Here is an 8,550-nt window from a genome sequence, read left to right on the forward strand (position 1 = left end):
TTGAACGTTGGTTGTTGTTTATTCCATAAACCCTAGATACATATTTATAGTCCAGCGGACTTTCTAACGTGGGCGTGCACCTAACCGTGCACGGGTAAAACTCTAACTCTTAACCGACACGTAATCTAATATGTTACAGATACACGGGCCAACTAGCCCAAACTTTGCATGTAAGGCCGATTCACGTATTTCTTCTATATATATATTCTTCAAGTCCATCTTGATCGCGGCGCACCTCTGACTCGGTCAAATTCTGGTGATAACACATGCCCCCCTGGTTTTGGAAATGTCATTTCCAAAATCATTACGCTTTTCCTTCGTCGGGTCATGTCGTGGCAGAGCAGAAACCGCAGAATCTTCCATCATTACGCCTCGCCTCCTGGGCTTCTCTGTATGAATTGACAATTTCGGCATCACGTCCTCGAGAACCGTCATGGCATTAAATCTCCACTACACTCCCTTTTTTATCTGTGCCAAACGGTTCACCACTCCATCCCCTCGCTCTGCTCTGTCCACCAGCGCCAAAAAAACCCTCTTCCCCTGCAGCCATGTCTTCCTCTTCCTCCTCCGCTTCAGGCCTCTCTCTCCAATCGTCGCCGAAGAACAAAGAAGAGGACGACCCCCGCTCCGGGGCGAACCCCATCTCCCCTGACAAGGAGAAGAAAGAAGGAGAAGCAGAGAAGACCAAGGCCTCCCCCTCCGCCAGGCTTCCGTCGAAGAAGCGCTCCCGCATGTGGGCGGACAGCGAGGACGACGATGACGACGAGGAAGGAGAAGATGAGGAGGAGGAAGATGATTCCTCCTCCTCCGCTGGGTATCCTCCAACGAAGCGCTTCCGCAGCTAGGCGGATAGCGAGGATGATGATGATGACGAGGAGGAGGAGGAAGCCCCAGCCGACGGCTGGGACAGCAGCGGCGAGGACTTCTCCGGCAGTAGCGCCGATGGCGACGCCGACGACGACGCTAGCGAGGAGTAGTTATGTAGGACCAGTAGCCCCTTGAGCAATCGGCTCTTCTTTTGTTCTTCTTTTGAGCAATCGGCTCTTCATTGTAAGAAATCCCGATATTAATGAAGAATTTCCTTTTAACTTGATTTCGCCGATTTCTTTCATGCTGATTTAGCCGATTTTTCCTCATCTGACCTTGTCGACTGTTGGCCTAATCCATGCTTAATGACTGATGGCAACGCATCAGTTTCTTATGATAATCTGCGAGACAGGCCAATTCAGTCATCCATCCAAGCTAGCCAACTCTGCCGATGACGATGGCACAGCCGATCTTAGTAGGCTGGCGATTTGATCTTGAGCAGGCGCCTTTAAGAGAGCCCTGGAACTGTCTTGGATGCTCAAACTGATGACTCCGCAACAAAAACACCACTCTCCAGACAAGTTGCGATGTAGGGCTAGCCGATTCCAACCAAATCGGCTCCCCAGAGCAAGGACCTTTAGGGCGAGCTGCCCCCCGAGCCTTTTCAGTCCACTTCTTTGTCTGAGGCAAACCACCCTTAGCCTGATCCGCACATCCCTGCTGCTCTTGGCATTGTTTTTGAAGAGAGGATCTGAGCCCTTAAACCACTCCATTGAGGAGCTCTTCCACTAGAGTCTCTCTTCGTGGCCCACTTCCTGCTCCATCGGGTCACCTCTTGAGTCGATGGCCATGTATCGGCTTTCTATCCTTAAGTCGATGTCTGCTGCATCGGCTGTGCTTAAATTTTTTTGAATTTTTTACGGCCGATTTAGGTATCGGCCCCCATACCTCAATACCCATCATCGAAGGATGAGACGCTTCTACTGCATATCCTCGTACTTTATCCACCTGGGTGTGCCCCCCGAGCCGATTCTGTCAAGGGATTTGATGGTATCGGCTCCGTTGGACCAAATGTTGAGCCCAGGCAGAATGGATGGTGAGGATAATTTTGGCCGATTGCTGGAATCGGCCTCCACGTTGCTTGTTCGATGAAGGTTCTGCAATGTTCCTCCACAAATTTTTGGGGCCGATCACAAGGATCAGCCTCGCCACGTTTGCTCATTGATTTGCTCCAGCTACATGGTTGGGCCAGTGGATAAAACCAGCCCAATCTCTGACTTTATCATGTTGGAGCGCTTGCTGTCGTCCACCTCGGGTGCATCGTGTAATCGTGGAGCCCTAAGCTTCGTCGGAAGGACGAGCACCATGTTTGTGCCAGCCGATGTTTCATCATCGGCTTTCCTTTGCTTGGGGCGCCACTCCATTTTCCGTGGACGACCCTCTTCATCCAGGGTTCGCTGAACTTTCGCAGCCAGATCAGGTCGTGCCTTCCTTAGCGTATGCAAGTATATCCTTTCGGCTTCCTCCAGGCCGCGCAATCGCTGAACCCTGCGCTTTTGGGAGCGGCTGAGTCCATCAGGGCACCACCTTGGCCGGTGGTACCTGTCTTCTTCTTCTCCCTCGTCTTCTGAATCTTCGAGATCTTCCAACCGAGGGGACTCAGCGCGTTTGCTTTGTGGCGGGAGAGGCCCTAGGCGCTTGAATACGGACACGTTGGCTGCCTCCTTTTTCTTCCGGTTGCATTCTGGGCAATTGCCGATTGTGGGCAATCGGCTCATTCCTGAATCCCAGCAGTGTCTGAAGAAGGGACAGTCCCAGTGCCTATCCTCGTCGACTCGCTCCCCCAACTTTCCCTTGGCACGGCGCTCGTGCTCCTCCTCCTCGCGATCATGCCGACGACGTCTCCTGTCGTCCCTAGCCAGACGATCTTCTTCATCATCGTCATTGTATCGCCGGCGTTGGTCATACTGACTCACATACTTGTTGAGGAGGTGATCAGAGAGAGGTCGTTGATACCTTATGTTTTTCACTTCCCCCTCTGTGACGTAGCGCTTGCCGTCTTGGCGGAGCCGATCGCGTGGAGCGGCTTCCTCTCGTATCTTTGCTATGAGAGCAGCTGCCCTCATCTCCGTCCTTACCGAGTGGTGTCCGAGGTCCTACCATGTTGATATTGCACGAGAAATCCGGCTGGCACCCTCCATGGTAAGTATACTCCACCATGTTCACGACGGGGAAGGGGTGTGTGTCGACCTTCATGGCGTACTTGGTTGAAAATTAACCGTCCATTTTCTATCGCCATTTGGATCTGCTGCCGCCACACCCTGCGGTCGTTGGTGGTGTGGGTGAACGTGTTATGCCACTTGCGGTATGGCTTTCCGTTCAGCTCTTGCACCGTGGGGATCTTGTGGCCTTCGGGTACCTTTATATGCTTCTCCGTGAGTAAGAGATCAAAAATCTGCTCGGTTTTGGTCACGTCGAAGTCGAACCCTTTGGAGGGCCTTGTGGCTTCACCCATTTGCGGGACACGGGGCCTGCCGCTCGAGTCCATTCAGCCACTTGCTACCTCTCGATCTCCCGCAGCACCTTCATCCTCGTCCGCCTCAACCGGGGTCACCGCACGCTTGAATTTGTCCCGGTAAACATCCGGGTGGCGCTGTTCATATGCCGACGGCTTACGCACCATGTGCGCCAATGAAGGGTAGTCACGCTTGGGAGGCCACATCCTTGATCGATGATGAGAGACCCACCACCGCCAACTCGATCGCTTCTTTTTCACTTACATGAACCGAAAAGCATCGGTTCCTAATGGTCCTGAAGCGCTGGATGTATTCGACACTTGTCTCCCCGCGCTTCTGTCGTACTTGTGCTAGATCGGCAATGCCAGCCTCGGAAGCCTCTGAGTGATACTGCTCATGGAACTGCTCTTCCAACTGCTTCCAAGTCCGGATGGAGTTTGGTGGCAGCGATGTATACCACCCGAAAGCCGATCCTGTGAGGGACTGTGCGAAGAACCTCACACGCAGCTCGTCTGACGCTGAGATCGTGCCCAGCTGTGCCAAATATCGGCTCACATGCTCGATGGAGCTGGAACCATCTGATCCACTAAACTTTGTGAAGTCCGGGAGCCGATATTTGGGTGGTAGCGGGATCAATTCGTAATCATTGGGGTACGGCTTAGTGTAGCCGAACGTCTTCCTTTTCGGCATCATGCCGAACTGATCTTTCAGAATTGTACAAATCTGATCCGCGGTTATGGCTGAAGGTGTCGAACCCTGAAGATTCGCCGGGGTAGCATACTTAGCCAGCCATGCTTGCTTTTCCGGTTCTGAGCCAACTGCAGGAGATGGGCTCTGGAGGTTTGTCGGAGTGGCGTACTTAGCTAACCACGTTTGCTTCTCAAGATCTGCTCCCGACGTTCCTCCCGCTGTTCCAGAGGCCCCTGCTGTTGCAACCTGGTTCGAGAGTGCCCAGGTATTGCAGTCTGGTACGTATGCGCACGCGTATCCATGCGGGATCTCCTTGGGTGCCTCAGGTAGGAATTGGTAGTCACTAGGATCACCACCAATCTTGTAGACGACGTATGCCGATGAGTTCGGCACTTCCGGTGCTGCCCATGCGAACGGCAGCGGAGGATGGGACTGGAGTGGCATCTCTCCTTTGAAAGTCCCCAGAGCTGGTCCCGACGGAGAATACCGGTGGCTCATGATTTCCTGGACCACGCGTAGAGCGACACGCTCCAAAGTGTTCACCAGGCTCTCAGAGTGGCGGTGCAGCGAATGAGCCACCATGTAGTTGATCTCCTGACGCAGCGACCTGGTGCGTTCTTCTGACGGGGCGGACGGGTCCACTCCATCGAGTGCGCCTTCAGGTGTGAACCCCTTCCACCGGACGCCATGGGAGCGGGTTCTGTGGAAAGAGCCGATGAGTTCGGCTTCGAGGGTTGCCTTGACCTCGTCATGTTTCTTCTTGAGCTCATCAGGCAGATCCTCGTACTTGACCGGAGTGCTTTCCGCCATCTCGGATGTAGACGGCGATGTGGTGGATGTCGAAGGTTGTCCCACCGGGCGTGCCAGAATGTGTTGGCGTCAGAAACCCACCGGCGGGCAGCGACGGGCAACACAGTAGAGCCGGGAACAACTAGGGCTGCGGCTGGCCCCAGTCCCTCAGAGCGACGGCCCGCAAAGCCTCCTCGGTCACACGTCCGATGCTATCGCAAGGGCGTGCCACCTGACCTATACCTGGTCGGGAAGGTGTTGGATGATGCCTCGCTTAGTTTCCTCGCATGGCATACACGTAAACATTAAATACGAGCCTCGATCGGCTCTCAGGTTATCCTGTGAATCGGCTCAAAGAGCCGATCCACCCATGATTCGAACAAGGTGTCCGAATATATGGTGGTCCTGCTTGATCAAGGTAAAGCGGATTAGATCTACGATGATTTAGGGTTTTCACCACATAATCGGATCATCCTACTCACGATTGGGCCTCGCGCTCGCGCACGGTGATCATAAGCCGATCCTAGACGGGGCCTAAAAACCAACACGAAGTTGATCCTCGGAACATCCTGTCTAGGGCTAGCAAACTTCACCCTACACGCCGCTGGATCCTCCAACCCTTTGTAGGGCCTAACTATTGCAGATATTAAACTAATCCTTGCAGAACAAGGAGCAACCGTAACAGATCGGATCTACTAAACTATGATCAAGCGGGGTGCCGCCCCTACACCTGAGATAGGTGTAAGGGCGGCTAGATGCATAAGGGTCGCACTACGACAACATATGATACGAAGAACAATGCTAACCCTAACACATCTAAGATAACTACGTTGCTCGCCATCAAAAAGGCTTCGAGCACGAGCAACGCATGAACAACGTGGGCAGGCTTGTGCTTGCCTAGATCGCAAGATGCGATCTAGGCAGACATGGTGCTTACCGGAGAAACCCTCGAGACGAAGGAGTTGGCGATGCGCCGAGATTTGTTTGTGTTGAACGTTGGTTGTTGTTTATTCCATAAACCCTAGATACATAAGGGTCGCACTACGACAACATATGATACGAAGAACAATGCTAACCCTAACACATCTAAGATAACTACGTTGCTCGCCATCAAAAGGCTTCGAGCACGAGCAACGCATGAACAACGTGGGCAGGCTTGTCTTGCCTAGATCGCAAGATGCGATCTAGGCAGCATGGTGCTTACCGGAGAAACCCTCGAGACGAAGGAGTTGGCGATGCGCCGAGATTTGTTTGTGTTGAACGTTGGTTGTTGTTTATTCCATAAACCCTAGATACATATTTATAGTCCAGCGGACTTTCTAACGTGGGCGTGCACCTAACCGTGCACGGGTAAAACTCTAACTCTTAACCGACACGTAATCTAATATGTTACAGATACACGGGCCAACTAGCCCAAACTTTGCATGTAAGGCCGATTCACGTATTTCTTCTATATATATATTCTTCAAGTCCATCTTGATCGCGGCCCACCTCTGACTCGGTCAAATTCTGGTGATAACACTTTCTTGAGAGGAAATTGATATTTAATATTACCTTCCTTCATATCAATGGTAGCACCAACAGTTCGAAGAAAAGGTCTTCCCAATATAATGGGACAAGATGCATTGCATTCAATATCCAAGACAACAAAATCAACGCAGACAAGGTTATTGTTAACCATAATACGAACATTATCAATTCTCCCCAAAGGTTTCTTTATAGCATTATCAGCAAGATTAACATCCAAATAACAATTTTTCAATGGTGGTAAGTCAAGCATATCATAAATTTTCTTAGGCATAACAGAAATACTTGCACCAAGATCACATAAAGCATTACAATCAAAATCATTGACCCTCATCTTAATGATAGGCTCCCAACCATCTTCTAACTTCCTAGGAATAGAAGTTTCAAGTTTTAGTTTCTCTTCTCTAGCTTTTATGAGAGCATTTGTAATATGTTTTGTAAAGGCCAAATTTATAGCACTAGCATTGGGACTTTTAGCAAGTTTTTGTAAGAACTTTATAACTTCAGAGATGTGACAATCATCAAAATCTAAACCATTATGATCTACAGCAATGGGATCATTGTCCCCAATATTTTGAAAAATTTCAGCAGCTTTATCGGTTCATAGCTTTAGCGAGTTCAGGCAATTTTGCACGCTTTGCACTAGGAGTAGAAACATTGCCAACACCAATTATTTTACCATTGATAGTAGGAGGTGTAGAAACATGTGAAGTATTAACATTACTAGTGGTGGTAATAGTCCAAACTTTAGCTACATTATTCTCTTTAGCTAGTTTTTCGTTTCCTTCTCTTTCCCACCTAGCATGCAATTCAGCCATCAATCTAATATTTTCATTAATTCGAACTTGGATGGCATTTGCTGTAGTAACAATTTTATTATCAATATCCTTATTAGGCATAACTTTCAATTTTAAAAGATCAACATCAGAGGCAAGTCTATCAACCTTAGAAGCAAGAATATCAATTTTATCAAGCTTTTCCTCAACAGATTTGTTAAAAGTAGTTTGTGTACTAATAAATTCTTTAAGCATGGCTTCAAGACCAGGGGTACACTCCTATTATTGTTGTAAGAATTCCCATAAGAATTACCATAACTATTACCATTAGCGACAGGATATGGCCTATAGTTGTTACCAGAATTATTCCTATAAGCATTGTTGTTGAAATTATTACTTCTAATGAAATTCAAATCAACATGTTCTTCTTGGGAAACCAATGAAGCTAAAGGAACATTATTAGGATCAACATTAGATCTACCATTCACAAGCATAGACATAATAGCATCAATCTTATCACTCAAGGAGGAGGTTTCTTCAACGGAATTTACCTTCTTACCTTGCGGAGCTCTTTCCGTGTGCCATTCGGAGTAATTTGTCATCATATCATCAAGAAGCTTTGTTGCCGCCCCCAAAGTAATGGACATAAAGGTACCTCCAAGCAGCTGAATCCAATAGGTTCCGCGAAGAAAAATTCAATCCTCGCATAAAAGGTTTGGATGATCATCCAAGTAGTTAGTCCATGGGTAGGGCAATTCTTCACCAAAGATTTCATTCTCTCCCATGCTTGAGCAACATGTTCATTATCTAATTGCTTAAAATTCATTATGCTACTTCTCAAAGATATAATTTTAGCGGGAGGATAATATCTACCAATAAAAGCATCCTTACATTTACTCCATGAATCAATACTATTTCTAGGTGGAGATAGCAACCAATCTTTAGCTCTTCCTCTTAAGGAGAAAGGAAACAATTTCAATTTTATAATGTCACCATCTACATCCTTATACTTTTGCATTTCACATAGTTCAACAAAATTATTAAGATGGGCGGCAGCATCATCAGAACTAATTAACACCAGAAAATTGCTCTCTGATAACAAGATTTAGTAAAGCAGGTTTAATTTCAAAGAATTCTGCTGTAGTAGCAGGTGGAGCAATAGGTGTGCATAAGAAATCATTATTATTTGTGCTAGTGAAGTCACACAACTTAGTATTCTCAACAGTACCCATTTTAGCAGTAGTAAATAAAGCAAACTAAATAAAGTAAATGCAAGTAACTATTTTTTTGTGTTTTTAATATGGAGAACAAGACAGTAAATAAAGTAAATCTAGCAACTAATTTTTTTGTGTTTTTGATATAGAGAGCAAACAAAGCAGTAATTAAAATAAAACAAAGCAAGACAAAAACAAAGTAAAGAGATTGGATGTGGGAGACTCCCTTGC

This window comes from Lolium rigidum, chromosome 3, assembly GCF_022539505.1.
Source record: "Lolium rigidum isolate FL_2022 chromosome 3, APGP_CSIRO_Lrig_0.1, whole genome shotgun sequence".
Taxonomy (NCBI): Eukaryota; Viridiplantae; Streptophyta; class Magnoliopsida; order Poales; family Poaceae; genus Lolium; species Lolium rigidum.